General features: G+C 45.9%; 1 protein-coding gene across 14 annotated transcripts in view; it reads left to right on the top strand.

Moving 5' to 3' along the window:
- The window catches only part of PPFIA1 (PTPRF interacting protein alpha 1), a 540,698-nt gene that overhangs the window by 456,964 nt on the left and 61,338 nt on the right, over positions 1–22,396 (top strand). The gene's annotated exons all lie outside the window — the stretch shown is intronic.

The raw sequence follows: 22,396 nt of genomic DNA, 5'->3' as shown, positions 1-22,396 counted from the left end.
CTCTAGCCAAGTGTGCGGATCAAGCCTGTACGTTTTTGTGATTTATGAGACTAGTTTGACTCGTTTTTGAACGGGCAACTCTGTGCCAACCATCGCGTGAATGGGAGTTTAATGTGAGCAAGCCCAGTATGAGCAAAAGTGAACGTTGAGCCCCATTGTGTTGTTTACCTTCAAATGCGTCTGGTATCACGCACCGGGGGCGGACTTCGAACTCCTGTGGCGCATGAAGGAGACGAGAGCTGGTGACTGGTGTAACTAAGGGCAGCGGAGAGGGCACCTTGTCATTTATCTGGAACGTGGCACCAGGAGCGTTCCTGTACTCGTAGCTAAGGAAAGTGATGTTGCGCGCATCTGTGCGCTGTTCACGTTGAGGACATGCTACGTAGTGAACGAGGTACGTAATAAAAGCTTCCTCTGCAACAGTTTCATACGTCTGACCAACACGCCAGCAACTACACTGAGGAAGAGGGTGCAACAGAGTTGTGTGTACGTGCACTGTTAAAAAGCTGTATCAAGGGTCTTAGTGGAATTGAAGGAAGAGCAACGGGACGATGGTGACTACATTTATTTTGTTGCAGACCATGGTGACAACTTTCTTTCTTTCTTTTTTCTTTCAAATGTGTACATGTCTTATATTTCCCAGTTAGTTGTTTAGTGAATGGTTCTTTAGCGCAGTCCAACATTATTCAGTTGGTCTGGAAGTGTCCACTCCATGTTCATTAAAAAAATAAAATTAAAAAAAACTAAGGAAGTCTTCATGTGTTTGAGTCTATAACACAACTTAACGTACTTGATTCCTCGTCGATAAATGCACCACCTAAATTCTTGGAAAGACCCAGTTATGGTGCGGGAGGATTGGCACGGATCCTTCCAAACTTACTTAGAAGCTATAGGAGGAGTAGCTTTTGAGGCTGCACTCAAATTGGCATTATTAAAACACAATCTAGGTGTTGAGGGAAGAAAGGTTTTGAAAACTTTAACTGAACCTACACATGCTACTTCCTCTTTTCAAGAGGACGAAGGTGAAGGATGGGTCAGAAACGGAGGAAGTGACCATTGATGTTTATATTGATGCTATGAAAGCTTTGGATAATAATTTTGGAAAAAAAGACCAACATAGTGATGGAGAGACAGATTCTTTTCTAGGGCTCAATTGCCAGGGGAAACTGTGGAACAGTACGTAGCTGTGTGGAGAACATTAGCGGCAACATGCAAATTTAAGGATTTACACAAGGAAATAATAAGGGATCAGAACCAGTAATGTCCAAATTCAGGAGAGGTTAATGGAATTGAAGGATCCTTCATTACAAAAAAAACATAAATATAGTAAGGCGATTAGAAAACACATCTTGTATGTGAAAGAATTAAATGAAGATCAAATTAAAGGCAAGAGTGACCCTAAGAGAGTAGGGGTCGGAGTAGGTACATTCCGAATTGCGACCCGCAAATTACGAGTTAGAGCGACTCACAATTTGCAAGTTGCAATTCAGAATGTTGGATGGTGTCCCTGACACCATCTGCAACTCACAAGGGAGTCGCAAAGGTCCACTCATGAATAATAATGAGGTGGGTCGCAATTTGCGACCCCCTTGCGAGTGGCGGCCCTCACAGGGATGGTGGCCTGCTGCAGACAGCAGACCACCATGTCTGTAACTGCTTTTTAATAAAGCAGTTTTTTTTTTTTTTTTTTTTTTTGTAATGCAGCCCGTTTTCCTGCAAACGAGATGCATTACAAAAACGAAAAATGAAACGTTTGCGGTCACAAAGCAATCCTGCATATTGCACTGCGACTCGCAATTAGGAAGGGAACACCCCTTCCTAATTTGCGACTTGCAAACCTGTTTTGCGATTTGGTAACCAGGTTACCGAATCACAAAACAGGGCTTTTGCATCGCGAAGTGCTTTTTGCACGTCGCAAACAGCAAAATTTGCTGTTTGCTTTGTGCAAAAAGCTTTGTACATCTGGCCCTAAATGTAGTACAGAAACTCAGAAAGGAGTCCGAGAGTAACAAGATCACTAACAATGACAAACATGTATGTTACAAATGTGGAGGTAACAAACATACAGCAGAGGCAGAAAGGTGTCCAGATATGAAAACGTAACGTTTTAAATGCAAAAAGTTAGGACATTTCTCAAGAATATATAAATCTGCAACTCGAGAGGGATGGAAACAATCAGTGAATGAAGTCAGTCATAACAATGAAGATTATTCTGAAGAAGTGAAAGATAGCGTTGAAATATTAGTGATATATGAGAATGTAGTGTGAGAAATTAACAAAGGTTACAGTCCACCAAAATGTACTATGAAAACGAATGAAGTTAATGTATCAGTCTGGGCAGACTCGTGTCCACCGTAATAGACAAACTAGCGTGGAAAACCATGGGGCCATAAAAATTGCCTCCACCTGATGTTGAACCAGAAGGATATTGTGGAGTAAAGCTTCCGTTGTTAGGCGATTTTAACTGTAAATTGTCCTATAAAAACAGAAATGTGATTGGTAGAGTGTACATAGTAGAGAAGGGAAGAGCTCCACTGGGATGCAAGGAGCAGAAAGCATTAGGCATAGTTCTAGATCCCAATCAATCTGAGCAAGTGTTGGTGACAGAGGAAACAGGGAGCGGAGTGAAGCATAAAATATCCAAAACTATTCTCAGACAAACTTGGATGTTTAGATAAATTTGAACATCGTATAGTATTAAAAGCAGGAAGCGCACCACTAGTTCACAAAGTGAGGAATGTGCCTATTGCTTTCAGTTTTCAAATCAAGGAAGAATTGATTGTTTGTGTAATTCAGGGGTCATAGAACCACTAGAGTAATCAGAGTGTCTCAGCCCAATTGTGTTGGTACCCAAATCTAATGGAACATTGGGCATGTGCATGTATCTGAGAGATCTGAATCAACACTTGGGTTGACCGTCATTCCTTGCCACCCATAAACAAATTAATCTCTTATCAAGAATGGCAAGTATTTCTCTTCAATAGGTTTATCCAGTGCATCCCACCAAATTTGATTACATCCCACATCTACACACCTAACATAATTTATTATACCTGAAGGTGCGTTTCAGTTTATATGGATGCCATTTGCTTTGGCATCTGCAGTTTTCCAAAGACTTAATGGAAGCACCTTGAAAGGAATGCCTGATGTAGTAGTTTTTCAGGACAATGTCCTAATTTGGGGTGCAGATATGGAGAGTCATTATGATGTTTTAAATATGGTGTTGTAGAAACTGCAGGATTCGGGTTTAACAGTGAGGGAGGAAAAGTTTAAAATAAGAATAATGCATGTTGATTATTTGGGACACACATCTTAGGAAGGGGTGAAACCAAAGAAAAATGTACTTGAGGCAATAGAATGCACGTCGTCACCCAATGATAAATTTGTGTTGCTTCCTTGGTTTAGCTTTTCAAAGTTTGTGCACCACTTTGCAGAAAAGGTACATACCTTTAAGCTAATGAAAAAGGGAGTGAGTTTTGAATGGACACAGGAATGTCAACAAGCCTTTGAAGGAATAAAAAGGGAAATTGTGAAAGCTGTTGCTTTGAAACCGTTTGATCCTAATGATCAGATCATAGTGATAATTGATGCAAATGCACACAGTTTAGGTGCAGTGCTAATGAAAAGAAAAGCTGGACAAGAGCGAGTGGTGGCGTTTGCCTCGCGGACTGTGAAAGGGCTAAAGGGCACTTAGTTATTGAAAGAGGAGCATTGGCATGCAAGTGGGGTGTCAATTATTTTAAAACATATGTATGGGGGGCCAACTTTGAATTGAGAACAAGACCACAAGCCGATTATTGGCATGTTCACAACCAAGGGAGCAGGTAGAGCGACACCAAGAATCACAAAGTGGCTATACTGTTTGCAAGAGTATAATTTTGTATGAATGTGTGTTCCTGGGGAAAAAGAACACCAGTGCTGATAGTAGCGAAGGATCGTGTGGTGGTGCCATAAGCGAGGAAGAAAGCGATTCTGGAAGATAGTTTAATTAAACAATTACTGTCATGTTTGTCAAGTACCACAAATAAGGTGGAGTGTGTACGGAAAAAAAAATCAATGAGTACAGAATGGTATGATCAGAGCTGTCTGTGGTAAATTAAATTTTGAGAAGGGATGGAAGGTTGGTGGTACCCTTGAGAATGAGAACAAGGTTGTTGGAGTTATTACACGAAGGTCATAGTGGTATGCCTGGTATGAAGAGAAGAGCTCGGGTTGACTATTGGTGGCCAGGTATGGATAGGAAATAGAGGTGTGTTTGCAGTTGCATAGTGTGTATGTGCAGTGACAAGTCTCACAAATCAGAGGAATCTTCCATAATGTCCACCCCACTGCCAGAGAAACCATGGCAGAGAGTAGCTGTGGATATCAGTGGACTACTTATTGCTAAGGGAATAGAAAATAAATATGCCGTAGAGCTTGTGGATTATTTTTTCCAAATGGCCCGAAGTAGCCTTTGTAGGAGAAACTAAAACCTCCAACATAGTAGATTTATGTGAAGAAGTATTTAATAGGGAGGGTTATCCTGAGAGTATCGTAAGTGATAATGGACCTCAGTTTACAGCAGAAGTGTTCAAGAAGTATACGAAGGGGTAGGAATGTTTCATCACAAGACAGCAGTTTACCATCCAGGAGAAAATGGTCTTGTGGGGAGATTCAGCCGCGTGTCGAAGGAGCGTGTACAATTGGAAGTTGAGTGCGGAGAAGAGTGCAGTCAAGGAAATGTTATGGGGTTATTGCAGTACAAAAGTAACGCCTTTCAGTTTACTAAAGAGTCGGCCAGCAAACACTAAAGTGACATATGCATGGCTGAGAAGATCTCATACATGGGTTGTTTAAAAAAAAAAAGAAAAAAAAAAAAAAAGATGCTCAACAATGAGTAAAGAGATATCAAACGTATGTACAAAGACACAATGAGAAGGTGATAAACAAGACGCCCAAATTTGTAAAAGGTGATTGGGTGAGGACCTTCCTAACAAGTGGTCAAAAGTCAGGTGTGTCTAAATGGTACAAGCCCAAGCAGGTCGCAAAGGCAGTCGGAAACAATGTCTGGTTAAATGTTGGCAAAGGATGGAATACCTGGAAGATAATATTGTGTAATGACTTTGAACGTAACATATGGTTAAGAAAAAATGCTGGGATGGGAAAAATATTAAGATGAAACGGATCATAACTAAGCCAATGTGGCAAAAAGGATTGTGTGTTCAATGTAAAGTTTTCTTTAATACATCCTTCACATTTGTACAGGCAATTCATATGTATAAGTAGTCCAATTTAGGTTAGTGTGTAAGCAAATTTATTAATTACATTTCCTAAAAGGGGGAGACGTGGTGTAACTGAGCAGCTGTACCATGGCAACTAAATGCTTCTCTACTGGATTTTACTTGCGGATTCCAGGAGAGACAGTAGGCAGTTACAAAGAAGTTTGGGCGTGTTGGGGATGTTGTGCTAGACAGAAATAAACCATCTACTCATTGTGTCCTGGTGATTTAAAAAAATGGCTACAGATTGACCCTGACAAAAACGAGGTGTTGATAGTATGTAATCCTCAACTTAGTGGATCTTTGTTCTAGGACCTCCCTATTGTAAATCATCTTTGACTTCTACCCTACTTTTTCTCCTCAGATTTTAAAGTTTTGCCAAATGCTCCTACTGTATCCAAATTCCAAGGAAAATAATCTTACTTCTCTCTCTTGAGTTCAGAAAAACACTAGCTCAGTCTGTCGTTCTTTCCTGCCTAGATGACGGCAGTTCTCTGCACTGTGGCCTTCCTGAGAATTTTTCATGCCAAACTCCATTGACTTCCCACAGCAGTGTACCATGTTTAAAGTGTGGTATTCTCCCATTTTGGTTGCAAGACTGCTGGATTTTGGATGACCGCACCACTGAGCGTGGGGGACTGAGTCTGATCCCACGCTGTGTGACAGCTGTCAGCCTAACCCTTTCCAGCTAGCTAGCAGCACCTCACAAGTACCAGAGGTAGGATTGATTTGTGAAAGCCTGTCACATGACACTTAGATTCCTCAGGGAGTTCATGGTGGAGCAGATTTCATTCCTTTCTCTCAGTTATACAAGTCACATACATGCAAGGACAAAACAGAAGCAGGATCGTGGTTCAATTTACTGAAGCAACTACGTTCTATGTGAAAAGGCATGAATGACAGCATTGGTAAAAAGAATGAAACACAAGAAGAGTCCCAACATAATGTCATAATAGTGTGCCTAGTATTCCTACCTACACTATTTCTACATGAGAGCAACTAGCAGTGGTAGCCCTAATCCGCCCTTCTGGTTCCGGAGAGGAATCTCAAACCCATACCTTTGCAGAGGTAAAGAAGAGGTCTGTTGGTCTGCTGAGAGTCCTCCCATGTAGACAAAGAGGAACCAAAAGGTTTCATCAGAAACTGAAACAACGTGCACCATAAGATGGGAACCTCGCTGGAATGTCCCCTCTGAGATGTTGTGGACAGTATGATGTTCTGTAATAACGTATATGCTATTCTAATAACTGCCCTGACCTGACGACGTGTATTTTTCTGTGTAGGATAGACAATGTTCACTTTGGTGAAAAAAAAAGAAGGGGGACTGGGAGATTGATTGGTCCAGTGCACATTCTCCAAATATATACTGTAAGAATCACTCGGTGCACAGTTCCAAAAAATGAAGGATATTCACACCCCTCTCGCAGGCACACACTCAATTAGAAGCGATGGCCCGAAGCGATGGCCCTCATGCATCATCAACGGGCCGTGCTTCACATCAGACTGGCACTGCAATGTCTGACAAAGTCCAGCATCAGACCTTCAAACCATTAAGAGTGAATTTTACGTCTTAGTACCACAAATTCTTTAGGTTACTAAGAGGTAACTGGAGAGATGCATAAAAATTAAAATTGCCTTGGGTATCCCCTTGATATGAGGAAATATTTAATAAATAGGCGAGGACCCGGTCAAGATTAAAAACAGAAGAAAAGTGAAGGGGAAATAATGGTCCCACACTTTAAATGCACAATGGGTAAAGTGCAATGACTACACCCTCTACAAAAAGTCAACATGTTTCACACCCAAGCAAATGTTCAAAAGGATCCCCTGGCGCTTCATCAGGACTCAAACACAAATCTATCTCCAGGACATTACATATATAGTAATAAACTGGTCAATCAAAACAAGAAAAAATGGAGTAATTACTCACTACAGGTCTGTGTTTACTATACAAGACCATTGGTCACCTGTAGAAACAAAAAACACAAACCACAGATATGTGCCAAAATAATTATTAAATTCTCCAAAAACATAAGAAAATAGAAACAAAAATATATTGAAAATGACACAAACTTAATTGGAAGTGCAATACTACAACGCTCTACAAAATATGGATAGCAAAAATAGTTGCTTACCCACCATGGTCAGAGGAAGAACTACTTCCAAAGAGGGTGAAAAATCATGCGGGATATCTATAATGATGTATTGAGAGAAAACAGGACCCCCCCTAACAATTGAGCACAGCCTGCCATTGCAGACTGCGTGTCATGGTGCAAGCCATGAGTGAAAACACAACATGGCACACTCGTATGCCATGCCCCAAATCACTGCATCGAAATATATGTAAGTCACCCCTACAGCAGGTCTTAGAGCCCTATACATATATTTTATGTGAGGGCATATCTACAATGACAGATATGCCCCTGTGATGTCTAGTTCTGTTACTAGATGTTACAACCAGAGCCTCCCTGCACAGATTCCCAGTGTACCAGACCCCTTGCAACATCCAAAGCTTGTTTGAGTCCAATAAGGACGTCAGCACTGCAGAGGCCAGCACCAAGTGGTCCAGCTGTCCTGTTTTGCCCCCCTCTTGCAGTTCTAACTGGGAGCTGTGGGCATCTTTGACGCACGAGCACCAGCCGACCAATACCCTCTCCACCCGAGCTTCCCGTCCATGACAACCGATGGAGCTCCCCTGCACCGAGGACCCCCACAGACTGAGTCCCCCATTGGGAGCTCTCGGACTTCTCTCCAAGTTCCCCACCCCCCCACCCCGCAGCCTATTTCAAGGTGTCCCCCTCTTCACCAACCATGCAGTGTGCAAGGCATCTGACCCAACCAGTACTTTGGCACCCAGACTCTGAACTGACTGCTGGTGTTTCTTGTGTCCTTCACCCTCTAACGCCCTACGATCTAAAGGGGACCCCCAAGATCCTTCTGTAAATATCTGTATGCAGTATGTGTACTTTACCCATTAAAAGTCACTACCGCATAATAGCACATTGGTGTATTCTTACCGCGCTGTGATGAATAACTCTGCAACAGTACTTACCTTGATTTGAAGATTTTCTGGTGTAGAAACAGAAGTGTTGTATTTATCTAAAATCGGTCTTGTTTCTTCTTGATTGTCTCATTTATTGACTGTGTTCAACAAATGCTTAGCATTACCCTCTGATCAGCCTTAAGTGCTCGCCCACACTACCTCAAAAGAGAACATTTAGGCCCTGATTCTAACCCCGGCGGCGAGGGTCAGCGGGAGCACCGCCGACAGGCCGGCGGTGCCCCGCAGGGCATTCTGACCGCGGCGCTTTGGCCGCGGTCAGAAAGGGTAAACCGGCGGTCTCCCGCCGGTTTACCGCTGCCCTTAGAATCCCCCATGGCGGCGCAGCTTGCTGCGCCGCCATGGGGGATTCTGACACCCCCTACCGCCATCCTGTTCCTGGCGGTTCGCCCGCCAGGAACAGGATGGCGGTAGGGGGTGCCGCGGGGCCCCTGGGGGCCCCTGCCGTGCCCATGCCAATGGCATGGGCACGGCAGGGGCCCCCGTAAGAGGGCCCCGCAAAGTATTTCAGTGTCTGCCTTGCAGACACTGAAATACGCGACGGGTGCCACTGCACCCGTCGCACCTTCCCACTCCGCCGGCTCGATTACGAGCCGGCATCCTCGTGGGAAGGGAGTTTTTCCCTGGGCTGGCGGGCGGTCTTTTGGAGACCGCCCGCCAGCCCAGGGAAAAACTCATAATACCCTCCGCGGTCTTCTGACCGCGGAGCGGTATAATGGGGGCGGAATTCCGGCGGGCGGCCTCCGCCGCCCGCCGGAATCAGAATCACCCCCTTAGTGTTATTACTTTAACCTTGGTCAGTACGGGTCGCCTGTACTGTCTGCCTAGTGTGCCCCAACATTGGTACACTGCATAGATATCCAGCTTCCGGTATACTGTCAAACGTTTCCAGATCCATTCACTACACCTGGGGAATATTCAAATGGTTAGGAATCTGCAGCTAGAGAGTCTCTATCAGATAGAACATTACCAAAGGTAAGTAACATGTTTGTTGCATGCTCCAGGTCTATATTGAGTTTCAATGTATTGGGTTATTGGGATCTTTGCTCTGTTAATTGTTTGTACAGGACTCGTGGACCTTTTGCATCAGTTCCTATGAGTCATTCCAAAGTGACCCAGTGAGGGATCTCTAGGTCTTCCCAGAAGTGATAGCCATGTTGGTGAGCTGTGTAATAACGATCAGTTTTGGGAATTTGCAATCCATCAGAAGTTGTATCTGCATATAATTTGAGCATGGCTAATTTGCGTTTACACTAAACAAGGAGAGTGAGAAGAAAAAGATGTTCCTCTTCCCTTACCTCATATAACACAACAAAAAAAGAGCAAGCTTGCTACCATGTCATATTTGTGTCATTTAGGTCTACTGGCTGACATACCTGCAAAAAATATATATATATTTTTTTTTTTTTGCAAAGAACCCTCACCCGCCAACCTAGTTGGTGGTGTGCTTCATCATCAGGTTCCCGCTTAAGTTCCAAATGCATCGTAGGTGTGCCTCGATGCGGAGCTGATTGTGATTTTTAGAGTGTAGTGAATATGAGTGATAGTTTTAAAACTACCTCCAGGATCAATTATTTTAAGAATGGACCCTTCAGAAGGGTTAAAAACAAGTGGATATGGAGTGAAGTCAGTGATCTCACACATTCTAGTGTTTGGTTGACATGTTTCAGCCACAATTATGTGCTAAAGGAGTCAGTGGCTTTCTTCAGGACCAAGGTGGAAGGGCCAAAAATGCCCTAAGTTGTGAACGCACACACTAAGGCATGCACAAATGGGTATTGCTCGTAACTTATGATTTTCACCCATTATTCTTGTATCTGCAAAAAGTAAATTTTATTAAGATAAACATGATGCATCAAAACATGGTAGATATGCAAAAGATTGATGATCATGCAGAGCAGCCACACTAATAATGTATCATGTAGCACGCTCCACATACCACTAACCAGGTAAGTCCTGGCTCACACATGTTGCTCAAAACGCATGCATTTAATGTAATCTGTGTGTCACAAAACACTCTTCATGACATCTCAGAGTGCAATTGGTTTTGACCCATGAGGGCTATAGCTGAACAGAACTCTCTCTTATCAGCCTCGCCATCCCACTCTAGTGGTGACAAGCGACGACTTAGTTCAAGGTGGCCATTTCATAAACAAGCAAGCAGTCAGACAGAAAATCACTGCTGTGTGGTGTCACACAATATAGGGAAAACGCAGTACCCTTTTCTGTGGTACCAATGCTAACTGCTTAATATACAACTGTGAATACCCTAACAATCTCTGTGCGACATACCATAAATCAGGGCTCCAAAAAACTGAGGGAGAACACCCCCTTGTGCAACCTACTGGTGTTGCTACCATCTAGGGCAATGGTTCCCAACCTGTGGTCCGGGGACACTTGGGGTCCCCAAAGCCTCCTCAGGGGGTCCTCAACTGCTTTGAAAATTAAATATTAACAGATTCGGTCCCCAGAATTTAGTAATGACTCAGTAAGGAGTCCCCAGATTTCAATAAACATTCAGTGGGGGTGTCTGGGGTCCAGTAATGATAAAGTGGGGGTCCACAGAAGTCAAAAGGTTGGGAACCACTGATCTAGGGCAACATGAATTCTGGTGGGGTTCAAAGCCTATATTAACACTCTGTCGGGATGATCATAAAAAGGTTGTCATCAGCCCAATAAATTCATTCGTCAAGCACCGCAATACTGTGCTTGTAGGTTCAGTATCCCCAAACTTTTAGCGACCCCCTGCTGGGACTTCCTCCCCCTCCCTGACTTACTTCATCAAGGTCGTCCGTCCGTGTTTGTTACCTTGTTTGTGCCTGCACCGGATCCGAATCTTGCTGCGGTCCTGGTCCATGGCAGCCAGTGGACATGAATGACACAAATATGACATGGTAGCAAGCTCACTCTTTTTTGTTGTCTTATCTGCGTTTACGGTCATCCCATATATAGGCTTTGATTTGGTTGTCCATGGATTTCAGTAGTTCGCGTGAAATCAGGAGCCAAACACACAATTAAATTGTGGTGCTAAATTCACCTTAATGCTCTGATATCTGATCCACTGAGAGGGCAGAGCGCCCTTCAGCTTAGTAAAGTTTCTTTTCATCTGATCCATCGGTGGCAATGTGTTGTCATGCACCATTCACTAAACATTACTACTGACAAGTATATCTAGATATTTTAGCTTATGCAACACTGAGGTCTAAGGAAATGACTCCTTTCGTATGGTCTGTTTTGGGCAGATGCTGTTCTCGACTGAGTGAGTTAAAGCCTGCTAACTAGACCTCAGTGCCCTAACCCTTAAACATCTGATTTGCCTACATCCATTTGGCATAGGTTAACTTCTAAGTCTCTAGTATACTGTACCAGGAATACTCAAGCCTGTATGTTTGAGAGTCCCCTTAGGGACTGCAGCAGTTGTGACACCCTCAGGAAGCCATAGTAAAATATGGCTCCCAGTTTCCCACTGCCGACTGGAAGAACTGTTTACAACTGCTTACTGAACTTTGCCCTTTTCAAGCCCAAACACACGTTTTAATGTGCCCAAGTCACCACTAGAACAGGCCTATCAAATCCTAAGACTGTGTGCAACATATTAAAGCACAACATGTGTTTAACATGTTCGAGCAGGAAAAACTCGAAATTGTCATTTTTGTTGTGAGAGATTGGTAGCCTCATGGGCGAGTACGAAGTTACACACTGGCAGCTCAGCTGTGCTGACTTCTGAATGGGACTTAAAAGGTGGTACTTCAAAGTATCAAACAACGTGTTACGTTAACCCCTTCGCTGCCAACTTTTTCCCCCCTCATGTGCCGAGCCTTTTTTTGGCTATTTGGAGCAGTTCGCGCTTAGGCCCTCATAACATTTTGTCCACATAAGCTACCCATGCCAAATTTGAATCCTTTTTTCCCAACATCCTAGGGATTCCATAGGTACCCAGACTTTGTGGGTTCCCCTGAAGGAGACCAAGAAATTAGCCAAAATACAATACAGCGAATTCTTTTTTTTTTTTTTTTTTCTTTTTTTTTTTTATATATGGAGGAAAAAGGGCTGCAGAAGGCGGCTTGTGGTTTTTCCCCGAAAATGACATCATCAAAAGGGTTTGCAGGGCTAAAATCGCCATCTTCACAGCTTTCAGGAGCAGGCAGACTTGAATCAGAAAACCACATTTTCAACTCAATTTTGGCATTTTACTGGGACATACCCCATTTTTACTATTTTTGGCGCTTTCAGCCTCCTTCCAGTTAGTGACAGAAATGGGTATGAAACAATGCTGGATCCCAGAAAGCTAAACATTTCTGAAAGGTAGACAAAATTCTGAATTCAGCAAGGGGTAAGTTGTGTAGATCCTACAAGGGTTTCCTGCAGCTGAAATAAAAGAATATTGAAATTGAGGTGAAAAAACAGCCATTTTACTCCACGTTTTACTATTTCCTGCGATATCAGATTTTTTAAAGCAATATACCATTACGTCTGCTGGACTCTTCAGGTTGCAGGAATATATAGGGCTTGCAGGTACATCAAGATCCCTTGGTACCCAGAGCCAATAAATGAGCTGCACCTTGCAATGGGTTTTCATTCTATACTGGGTATACAGCAATTCATTTGCTGAAATATAAAGAGTGAAAAAAAGGTATCAAGAAAATGTTTGCATTTCTAAAATGAGCACATGATAAGGTGCTGAGAAGCAGTGGTTATTTTCACATCTCTGAATTCTGGGGTGCCTATACTAGCATGTGAATTGCAGGGCATTTCTCAAATAGACATCTTTTTTACACACTGTCTTACATTTGGAAGGAAAAAATGTAGAGAAAGACAAGGGGCAATAACACTTTTTTGCTATTCTGTGTGCCCCCAAGTCTTCGATAAAAATGGTACCTCATTTGCCGTGGGTAGGCCTAATGTTTTTTGCAAAGTTCCTAGCTGTAGATTTTAGCCTCTAGCTCAGCCGGCACCTAGGGAAACCTACCAAACCTGTGCATTTTTTAAAACCACACCTAGAGCAATCCAAGATGGGGTGACTTGTAGAGCTCTCGCCAGGATCTGTTACCCAGAATCCTTTGCAAACCTCAATTTGGCCAAAAAAACACTTTTCCCTCACATTTCGGTGACTGAAAGTTCTGGAATCTGAGAGTAGCCACAAATTTTCTTCCACCCAGTGTTCCCCCAAAGTCTCCCCAAAAAAAAGTGGCACCTCACTTGTGTGGTAGGCCTAGTGCCCGCAAAAGGAAATGCCCAAAACACCATCTGGACACATCAAAATTATCAAATACAAGACTACTTGTTTTTGCGGGGGGCACCTGCGTTTTTGGTCCTTGGCTCATCAGCCATCTAGGGAAACCTACCAAACCCAGACATTTCTGAAAACTAGACACCCAAGGGAGTCTAAGAAGGTGTGACTTGTGTGGATCCCCCAGTGTTTTCTTACCCAGAATCCTCAGCAAACCTCAAATTTACCTAAACAAATCACATTTTCCCACATTTCTGCAAGGAATCACCACACTGGGACAAATTTCCTACCACCCGACGTTCCCCTCAGTCTCCCGGTAAAAATGATACCTCACTTGTGTAGGTGGGCCCAAGTGCCTGTGACAGGGAAGAGCCAAAAACATGTCAAAATTGAGGGGGAACCAAAGCGGGTCCAAAAGGGCAGTTTTGGGGGGGAAAAGAAAAAAAACATTCTTTAGGCTGACAAGTGCAGCAGAATTCTGGGTGGTAGGAATTTTGGGGATTCCTGCAGATTCTGGAAGGTTCCAACGCAAAAATGTGGGAAAAATGTGTGATTTCCAGCAAAGTTGGAGGTTTGAAGGGCATTGTGGGTAAGAAAATGGTGTGTGATGCATGTGAAGCACACCACTCTGGAATCACCCAGATGTTTAGTTTTCAGATGTGTCTAGGTCTTCTGGATTTTTCTGCATGGCAGAGTCCCAAAGTCCAAAAAGTGTAGCCCTCGCCATTCTAAGTGGGACGATTTTGAGAGTTAGCCAAGCTCTGATGGCCCAAATGTAAAACCAAAACCCCAAATAATCAAATGCCATCTTGCTTGCCATGGGATAGGATGCTTTACTGTGCAGGGGAGAGCTGAAAGACTGTTACCCCCTTCAGTTGTGGTGGGGGCATAAACACTATATATATATTTTGTTTTAATTCCCTGGCATCTAGTAGACTTTCTCCCCAACCCCCCTCCCCACGGTGTGGATCTGGGATAATTGCCCCATCTGCTCACTGGTGGGCAGAGCAGCTTTGGCCCCATTTATTTGGGGTAACACTCTTATTCTGAAAACAAAATCTTCCCTGGACTCTGGTGGGCTTTCTGCCCCCCTTGGGGTCAGATGGTCCTTTTAAAAGTAGGCCGATCTACCCCCATGGAGGACAGATATGCCCAACAGTAATGTTCTTTCCCTTCCTTTCCTTTGATGCCTTTCTCGGCCCCTCCACGTGATTGGAGGAGAAATGCAAGAGCATTTCTCCTCCGATCGGAGGCCTCTGATGAAGTCAGTGCATGATGGTATCATCAGACGCCCCGGGTGGGCAGGGGCCTGAAGGGGAAGCGATTCCCCTTCCATCCCTGCAGTGGGGGCGCTGAGGCGAGGCTCATGGGGGGAGGGCTAGCATAACGGTTACGTCCTTGGTGCCTCAACGCCGCAGCCAAGGAGGTAACTGTTATGCCCTTGGCTGTCAAGGGGTTAAGTTTCTACTTCCAACTTTGAGAAAGTTGCGACTCAGTTAGCCAAGTTTTCCAGTGTCCATGCACTGAGGCTGGCTATGAGACAGTTATCAGCCTGTCTTGGGGGATGTGTGAACACTCACAGGATGGGTAGCAATAGAGGCCTGCTGTTGGAATGAGTTGTTACTTGTCCTGGATGGAAGCCACACATGTTGTTAGTCCAGAAGGTGAGCTTCAGAGCTGAAGCTGCCTTTGAAGGGCAAAGGGTAACCAGACTTGAGCACAGTCTGCTTTTTTGTTCGGGTAGACCGATTCGGGTCATGGACAAAAAAGGGGAACAATGGCAAAAATGGTCTCCCTGTGGGTGTGTAGCCCACAGTTAGCCACACTGTTGTCGTGGGCTACTGAGGTCTTGAGGACAAGAGAGGGGGTATGCCGTCTTGAGAGTGGACAGAATGGAGCCTTTTGGGATAGCTGGATGTCACCATTTACAGGAAGTTGCCATCAGGCAGGAAGAAACCTAGTAGCTCATTGGCTAGGGACCACAACCTCCAATTAGAGCACTTTCTGGGCATAAGAAGGGTATGCCTGGCACAGAGAACTCATTTCTCACTCAATTGAAGGAGGACTGCCCTGTTGACCTTGGAGCCAGTATAGATGAGGCTGCACTGAAGTCAGACTGCATCTACTGCTGTTTGGACTAGCAAAGGAAAGGTTTGTGCCTGCTGTGTCCTGCTTGTGAAAACGTCTTCCCCTGAGCCAAGCTTAAAGCCTAGACTTCATGAGTCAGTTGTCTTATTTCTTGTTTACGGCACAGGGCCACAAAGGCGAAGAAGCCTGCTGGGGTGAATTTGTACCTCACCGCCATGCAGCCCAAGAGACGAGAACCCGATGCTCAAAAGTTTCAACTGAGTCTGCTGGACCCTGGTGAGTCACCGAAATGCAGCTTGGTCACCCCGAAGACGAGTTATCGCTAAAAGAGGCTTATGCAGACCAGGAGAAGACATTGTGTGGCTTAACCCCCAGTGGCCAAAATCATCTCACCAGGACCGAGGAGTAGCAGCAGGGCCCCCTCTCTCCCCCTTTCCCACTGCACAGCATCTTCAGCATCCGCTATCCCTTGCATCAGGACCACTCCATAGAAGTCTGTGGCAAGGAGCTACTGATGCTGAAACTGGGCTGAAGACTGCCTTTCCTAAGGACGTAACTGTTCTGGTGGACCTTGCTGGTCCCTTTGACTGGCTACCTGTCGGAGTTGGTCACCCAGAGTAACTCTAAATAACCGCATTCCACTCTGACAGATTTTCTTGAAATCGTTTTGTGTCAAATTCATTGAATTTGCCAGTGCTGTTTTGTGGTTAAGTGAAAAGTCTTACTTTAGTGTTTCTTGTAAAATCCATATCTCATTAACCCTCTAGTGGATCTTATTCATTTTGGTCTCCATAGATTCATAAATATATACTCCATGTTTATATATTGGTATTGGATTTTGTGAGTGTTTAATTTCCTTTTTCAGTTGTTTTGTTCCTTTGTGTAAGCCTGACTGCTGAGATCCACGGCTAACCAAGCTGAGCTAAGGTTTAACTGTCAAAATCTGACTAGTCCTAAAGGTGTTAGTGTAATATGCAGTGAGGTCACACAACCATACCATATAATACATCCCATTTCCTCACATGAGCCTTCTGTGGTATTCCTCATCATGGGCATAGCCTTGTTTTTCAACCAATTAATTTTCTATCCTAAAAAGGCTGTCAACATTGTAATGGTTGTAGTAAGCTGGCCTGGTGTGTGGTGAGCACCTGTGGTGTTATCACCTTATACCAGGCCTAGGTATCCCCTGTTAGTGAAGTGTAAGCAGAGTCTAGGAATCCAGGGCTCTCTAGAGTTAGCTGTGGATGAGCAGCCAAGGCTTATCTAGGAAACATGCAGAGCTTATTCAAAACCACCATAGTCACACAACACTCACACACATCAAAGAACCACACAGTGTTACAAAAATAAAGATACCTTATTACGGTAACACATATACTAAAATACTGTATAGGTAATACCCCAACTGGAGGTAAGTAGACACACTATTATATACACATTAGCAATCAGGAAATAGCATAGAAAGCAATAGGCATTGGTAAAAGCAATAGCAAACAGTGAGGGCCCTAGGGGAGGGCCAAACCTTATACTAAAAAGTGGAATGTGAAAGGCAGTCCCCCACCCGAGGAAGTGAAATCAGTAGAGGAGAGCCGGAGGAACTAGGAACCCCAAGAGGTGAGTACCAGAGTTTCCCCCAGCTACCAGGAGAGGAGAGGTAAGTACCTGGTTTTCGACCAATCCAACAGGACTTTGGAAAAGGACTTTGCTTGACCCAGACAAGGTTGGAAGAACCCAAAGGTGGAGTCTGATAGAAGAGGAATGTCCAGTTGTGGCAGGAGCCACTACCCACCCTTCTGTGGATGCAGGGCCAGGTCGACGGTGGATGAAGCAAATCAACAGTGCAGCACAGGAGCAGAAGAGGAGTTCCAGAAGTGATGCAAGTGATGTTCCACATCGGAGGTCGTGATGCAGTTGGTGCACCAACAAGCCTTGGCAAATGCAAGAGTCAGAGAAGAATGTTTTGTAAGGCTGAGGAGAAGCAGCAAGTCCCAGGGGACTCGACCCAAGGGGGGGGAGCCCGAGGCAACCTTCAGCAGCTGGGAGAGTCACAAGAAGAGGAGGGAGCCCCCACAGGCGACCCACGAGCCACAGGCACCGGAGTCGCAGTGAGGCCCACTCAGCACACCTGAAGAGAAGTCGCTGGAGTAGCAGGCAGGAGACTGTTCTTTGCGGGAAGGGGTGCTGAGGGCCGGGGCTGCTCGGAGCCTTAAGATCCCTTGGAGGAGGAACAAACAAGCCTTGGTAGCTGCAAGAGTCGCGGTGCACAGGGGTACTGTCCTGCAAGGTGAGAGAATGGCTTACCATCTCCCAAGTTGGACAGCTGGTAGAGAGGACCAAAGGGACCACTCATGACCACCACCTGTGATGCAGGATCTGCACAATTCCGGAGTAGAGACGATCCACGCAGCCTGTCATCATTGTAGTTGGTACCTGCAGATGCAGGGGAGTGACTCCTTCACCCCAAGGGAGATTTCTTCTTACTTCTTATGCAGGCTGAAGACTTGCACCCTCAGAGGGCGACAGACCAACCAAGCACCCCTCCTGTTTGGGGGCATCCCTCTGATGTTCTCAAACGATTCTCAAGGCTGAAGGGCACCAGCAAGGTCCCGGGGACTTGACCCAAGGAGGGAAGTCCAAGGTGACCCTCAGCAGCTGGGAAAGTCACAAGAAGAAGAGGCAGACCCTCAGGAAACACAAAGGCAGCAGGCACAGGAGTCGCAGTGAGACCCACTCAGCACACCTGAAGAGGAGCCCCACATTGCTGGAGCAGCAGGCAGGAGACTGTGCTTTGCGGGAAGGAGTGCTGAGGGCCGGGGCTGCACTGAGCCTGAAAATCCCTTGGAGGAGGAACAAACAAGCCTCAGAAGCTGCAAGAGTCGCAGTGCACAGGGGTACTGTTCTGCAGGGAAAGGCAGGAACCTAGTCTCCAAAGTTGGACAGCTGGTAGAGAGGACCAAGGGGACCACTCCAGACCACTACCTTTTGATGCCGGATCCACGTGCTTCCGGAGGAGAGAGGATCCACGCAGATGGTCGTCGTTGCAGTTGGTGCCTGCCTGCGGAAGCAGGTAGGTGACTCCTTTACTCCAAGGGAGATTCCTTCTTACCTATTGTGCAGGCTGAAGACTTGTCGCCCTCAGAGTATGCACAGCCAGGGAAATTTAGCAGTTGCTCAAAGGAGCAGAGAAACAGTGTTGCAAAGCAGAGTACTTACTGGAGTTGCAGATTGTGACTTTCTGGAGGGTCCATTTGCAGGCCCGGTGGCCAGAAGATGAAGTAAACGATGCAGAGGAGTCCTGCTGAAATCCTGCAGGTTGAATATGAGGACCCACCCGCGAGGGAGACCCTAAATAGCCCAGGAAGGGGGATTGGTCACCTAGCAGGATGACCACCTATCAGGAGGGGGCTGCGATGTCACCTGCCTGACCTGGCCACTCGGAAGCTCCCAGGGGCTTCTGCCTACCTTGGATTCACGATGGCAGAATCAAGTGGCCATCTGGAGGAGCTCTGGGCACCACCCCTGGGGTGGTAATGGGCAGGAGAGTGATCACTCGCCTTTCCATTGTCCAGTTTTGTGCCAGAGCAGGGACCACAGGTCCCTGGACTGGTGCAAACCGGTTTATGCAAGGAGGGCACCAAATGTGCTCTTCAAAGCATACAGTGGCTTGGGGAGGCTACCCATCTCAAGCCTTGTAACACCTATTTCCAACCGAGAGGGTGTTACCTTCCTCTCCCACAGGAAATCATTTGTTCTGCCTGACCTGTCTGACGGGTGGCAGCAGCACGGGCTGCCCAGCAAACCCCAGAAAACTGGTAGGAGCAATGCTGGGAGTCTTCTAAGGAGCCCCAAGAGTGTATGGAATCATACAACCAATACTGGCAACAGTACTGGGGTATGATTCCGACATGTTTGATTCCAAACATGCCCAGGTTTGCAGTTACCATTATTTAGCTGGACACAGGTAGTTGAATGTGCCCCACTTTTTGCCTGATGTTGATGCTGACTTGAGTTTTCTGGAATCCTGCTAACCAGGTCCTAGTACCAGTGTTCTTTCCCAAAAACGGTACCATTGATTTCACAATTGGAAACACTGGCACACAGCTATGTCCCTTGTAAAAGGTACCAGTGGTGCCAAGGGCTCTGTGACCAGGGAGGGTCCCTAAGGGTTGCAACATGTATTGTGCCACCCTAAGGGACCCCTCACCAAACACATGCACACTGCCATTGCAGCTTGTGTGTGTTAGTGAGGGAGAAAGGCAAAAGCTTGTGTGTGTTGGTGGGGAGAAAAAGACAGTCGACATGGCATCCCTCTCAGGGTACCATGCCCACAGACCACTGCCTGTGGCATAGGTAAGTCACCCCTCAAGCAGGCCTTACAAGCCCTAAGGAAGGGAGCACTATACCACAGGTGAGGGCATAGCTGCATGAGCAATATGCCCCTACAGTGTCTAAGTCCATTTTTAGACATTGTGAGTATTATTCCAGCTAGGAGTCGGTCCCCCCCCCCCCCATCCCCCCCCACCGGGCAAGCCCCACTTTTGGCAGCAAGCCCAGCGGGAAGATTAGGTAAAACAGTGAGGAGTGACCAGTACAGCTAGGACCACCCCCAAGGTGTCCAGAGCTGAAATGACACCCTCCGTGCAGAATCATCCATCTTGTTTTGGAGGGTAGGGATTGTGCCCACCTCCCCAAATGGATTGGATACTGGAATGGTGTAGTCACCCTCGGGGACAGTAGCCATTGGCTTCTGCCCCTGACCACCGTAACGTCTCTAAATCTAGTATTTTGGGGCTCCCCTCAACCTCACTCATCAGATTACTGGTGACCTCAAGATAGATAGATGAAAGAAGAAAGGACTGCTAAGCCGACCCCAACAGTGAAGACTGCAGATGACACCTGATTTGGCCCCAGCCCTAGCGGCCTGTCTGTAGCTTCAACGACCCCTGCTCCATAAAGCTGACACATCCTGCAGGGCCCAGTGACCTCTGCAAAATTAAAAGGACTGCCTGGCCAGCAGTGGACTGAGAACTCCTGAGGACAGCAGCCCTGACCATGAGAAACCTCCGAAAGGACTCCTGAACCGCCCGGATCCTCAAGTCCTGTCCACTCTGCACCCACGGCCCGAGCCAAGGTGGCCCATCTGTCCAGAGAAGGTCCCCAGGTGATTCTGACCTAGAGTCCATCCTAGGATTTCACAAACCCCCCCCACCCCCCCCCCCCCCCCCCCCCACACCTACTCCCCTTCCCACTCCCACCAGCAACACAACACCTGCAGCCTGAATCCAGAGGCTCCCCCTGACCATGACCGGATTCAATGAAGATTCCCGATGCCTCAAGGCAGCCCTGCATCCACAGCTCCTTGGCCTTGGGGAATCCAACTGACAGCCCAGAAACGTCCAGCGCGCCCCTCTCCTTCCTGTCTCCAGCCTTTGGTTTTCCGGAACCGACCCCCTGAACCCAGCCTGCAGCATCTTTGTGGCCCTGGCGTTCCCTTGAAAAGCATTTGGCCCCTGATGCTGTGTTTGCACCTGGCCTCCCCTGTGCCACTGAATGTGTGTGTTTGGTGCTGACCTGTGGACCCCAGTGCTGACCAAAACCCCCCAGGCATGTGTCATGAAACCGCGGGTGCTTAGCTGCAGTCGCATTTCTGCCAAGTCCCCACAGTCCTCAAAAGGACTCCACTGCAAACCCGACGCCAACTTTGACTTACGCACCCGGCTGGCCCAGTGTTGCTGGTGGTGCACTTTTGGGGTCAGCTTGAACTTTGACCTGTGGACATCCTAACTCCCGAAGACTGAAATCATAAGTCCTTGTACTTATCTCTGTTCTATGCTAACACTTTTCTCCCCTAGTACTCTATCGACTACTATGAACAATTGCAGTCAATTTTTTAAATTGAAAAGTGTTACTCATTTGTAAACTTTTTTTATCTGCAAAATCCAAAGTACATTTGATGCATATGCGTGATACATACTTACAACTGTGCCTACAGGCAACTGAGATCCTTAGGTTCTAGTAATAAAGTTACACAATATATTTTTGCTACTTAAAAAGAATTGGCCTGGAGTTAGTCATTGAGTGTGTGCCTCATTTATTGACTGTGTGTACAACAAATGCTTTGCTTTATCCTCTGATAAGCCTAACTGTTCGACCATACTACCACAAAAGAAAGCATTAGTATTTTCTACTTTAGCCTCTGTTAAGCCTCTGAGGAACCCCTGAACTCTCTACACACCATACCTCATTTTGGTATAGTATATACAGAGCCAGCTTCCTACAGTAAAACCTCCTCCAGTGGCAGGCCTCTATCTTTACCTTGTCCGGGAGTTGTTTATATGTCTCCACAGAAGAGCAGAAGTCTGTTTCATGGCCAGTCTCAGCAAATGGCAACTGGAAAACAGGGCATCAGAGTGGCAATTTTCTAAAAGTTGCATGTGGCACAAGTTATGTTAATTTCGACTTGAGCGTCAAGTTGGGCTTACTGTAATGAATTGTTTGATAACTTGATGCATCAACTTAGTCCCATTTAGCAGTTGGCACAGCTGAGTTGTTAGCATGTAGCTCTACTCACCAATGGGACCTGCCTGCCGCTCTCACAGTAAAAACAGTTGTGAATTACATGTTCTACTTATTAATATGCTGCACCCTGCCTTAGGACTCAGTAGCCCTGCTGTAGGGGTTGTATTTATACATATTAAAAAGGGAGTTTGGACTTTGCTGTTGCTTAAAATAGCAAGGTCGATTTAGCAGCTCAACCAG

This window comes from Pleurodeles waltl, chromosome 3_1 (assembly GCF_031143425.1).
Source record: "Pleurodeles waltl isolate 20211129_DDA chromosome 3_1, aPleWal1.hap1.20221129, whole genome shotgun sequence".
In the NCBI taxonomy this organism is placed as follows: domain Eukaryota; kingdom Metazoa; phylum Chordata; class Amphibia; order Caudata; family Salamandridae; genus Pleurodeles; species Pleurodeles waltl.
This window is presented reverse-complemented; position numbering and strand designations above follow the sequence as displayed.